General features: G+C 33.8%; 1 non-coding gene across 1 annotated transcript; it reads right to left on the reverse strand.

Moving 5' to 3' along the window:
• Positions 1 to 779: 779 nt before the first annotated feature.
• Positions 780 to 885, reverse strand: LOC122028293. Its single transcript, XR_006124699.1, has one exon. It is a non-coding gene; the product is annotated as a small nucleolar RNA R71 (small nucleolar RNA).
• Between the last annotated feature and the right edge of the window lie 1814 nt (positions 886 to 2699).

A 2699-nucleotide genomic window follows, 5' to 3' on the forward strand; every position in this document is an offset into this window, starting at 1 on the left:
ATTCTAATTCTAATTCTAATTCTAATTCTAATTCTGCATTCTTGATTTCTAGCATTCTATTCTAGCTTTTCTCTGTTTTTCTTTTGATTTAAATTTTTCTCTACTTTTCTTTTGTAAACATATCTTGCAATATTATTCTTGTGTATGTGAAGATCTAAACTTCATAAAGGCATCAATTATAACAAGAACTTGAAAACACATTAGTTGATTAACATATGAATTATTCTAGACATTTTTCTTTTTCCTTTTGTCTTTTCTTTCTTGTTTTCATTATGCACTTTCTTTCTTGTAATTTAAATTCTACATTTTCTTTCTTGCTTTTCATATTGCATTTTATTTCTTGTTTTTGATTCTTCAAATTTTTTTTCTTCTAATAATTTTTTCTTGAATATCCATGAGCACTAACATGTCAAGCAGACCCATGAGAAATTTTTCTACACCCTTTTCTGCAAGATTTTTATCTCCCATTGTGCAACCTCAAATTGAAGCAGAAAATTTCCAACTAGACCCAGAGTTAATTTTCATGATACAAGGTCACAAATTTGGAGGAGAAGTATCAGAAAGTCCTTATCTGCATCTTGAAACATTTTTAGAGATTTGTGATATGGTGAAATGTGAAGGAGTGTCAGCAGATGCAGTTGGATTTATGGCATTTCCTTTTAGTATCAAGGATAAAGCAAGGACTTGGTTATATTCTCTCCATCCTCAAAGTATCACAAGTTGGGAGCAATTGGAGAAGCAATTTCTGAATCATTTTTTCCCTCCAAGCAGAACAGTGTATATGAGGAATTGTATAACAAATTTTGCCCAACCATATGGAGAATCAGTATTTGAAGCATGGGATAGATTCAAGAGTCTTCAAAGATAGTGCCCTCATCATGGTTTTGAAAAATAGTTGATTCTACACATATTCTATAGGGGAATTTCTTTCTCAGATAAGAGTTTATTGGATTTATCAGCTGGAGGATCTTTTATGGACAAAAGTGTAGATGAAGCATATATGTTAATTGATCGAGTGACATTGAACCTCCATGAATGGTCGAACATAAGTTGGATGAAATTTCCCTCAAACATTCATGAAGTGCAAGCCATAAATGCTATAAAGCCTGTCAAACAAATTGTAACTCAACCATCTATAAGTCTTGAAAATCACAAGTCACAGAAAGGGGAGTTCAAACATTTGGGGGCAAAGATTGAAAGTATTGTTTCAAAATGGTTTAAAGAAGATCTCCCTCTTTCGCAGACAAGATCTAGTGAAAAGTGTGATGATGTTGGGTTATTGATCACACCAACACTAGAAAAGTAAGTTGGATCTCTTCCAAAAGCTCAAAGGGAATTTGGGAAAAAGGAAGTTTAATCTTTCCCAGGACCTTCACTAAGGGTTCCTTTTCCACAAAGGTTAGTGGGGGTCAACGAAAATAAAGACTTCGGCAAATCCTGTGACACTAATATGGTTGAGTGCAGGTTTTTGAATGTATATGAAGATGAGGACTCTTCAGATGAGGATTTTATTGATAATGCAGTGGTAAATAAGTTTTTAGATCTGCCTTCAAATTTTATAGGGTATTATAGTGACATTAAATTTTCAGATGATGAATGTGATGTGGTAGATCAATTTAAAACTACAAGTGAAGTTATTGATCCTCTTGTTATTGATTCTCCTATTGAGGATATAGATGTTGGTTTATGTTTTGATGTATATGTTGATGATGATGATATGGAAGAATATGTAGGGAGCTATGTTGTGGAAGCAGCATCTCAAGGATTACCACCTTTGTCCACAAAACCCTTAGAGGTTGTAAGAATTGATCATGTTGTGGAACAATGTGTAGGGACTTTTGCAGAGCTAGCAAAGTCTCAAGAATCACCATCATTGATATCATCAACACCTAAGCCAGAGTTAGAATCATCATTTGATTCAGAGGAAGTCACATCTACATGTTTAGAAATTTCAGGTATCTCTCAGCAAAGTAAGGTTAGTATTTCTTGTGATCTTTTGGAAAATTTTATAGAGGTACCTATCATTGACTTTGTTGGATGTGATTTAGTTTTTATTTCTTATTCTACTTATCTTAATATGGTTATGGCTCTATCTTATCTAATATGTTTATGGGAGATTTGTATTTTCTTTGCATGTACAGATTTCACTTGGGCTAATAATTGGAAGCTCACACTGAACCGTCTTCGACCACTTGAGAGAACTTCAAAGAAGATGAAGATGGAGAGAGCAATACTTCATTTTGTAATTCCTATATTGGAAGCTCCCTCCATGATAAGATCCCTCGGTAGGAGGGTGTTGAAATATCTTACCCCTCCAAGAGCGAGATTTAGATGAATCTTATGAGGTGGTCGAGCTAATGACCTTAAACAAGCGATACTTGGGAGGTAACCCAAGTTCTTCAATCTTGTTTTCATTCATATTTTTAGTTTCTTTCTAGTTTCATTTCTTTCTTTATAATAAATTTGTATCCTCTACTTGATTTTTGTTGTCTATTTTGTTTTATGGGACTCAAAGATTAGGAGGAGTGCAACTACATGATGGAGAAGTTCATGACATGGACAATTGGCACGCATCATTTGGTAACTTCTCTTCCTTTTTATCTCCTCCACATTATTTTTAGTTTTCATTGGAACAATGAAAAGTTTAAGTATGGGGAGGGTGGTTTGAAAACCTGAAAATTTTTGCATTTTCTGCTTTG

This window comes from Zingiber officinale, chromosome 10A (assembly GCF_018446385.1).
Source record: "Zingiber officinale cultivar Zhangliang chromosome 10A, Zo_v1.1, whole genome shotgun sequence".
In the NCBI taxonomy this organism is placed as follows: Eukaryota; Viridiplantae; Streptophyta; class Magnoliopsida; order Zingiberales; family Zingiberaceae; genus Zingiber; species Zingiber officinale.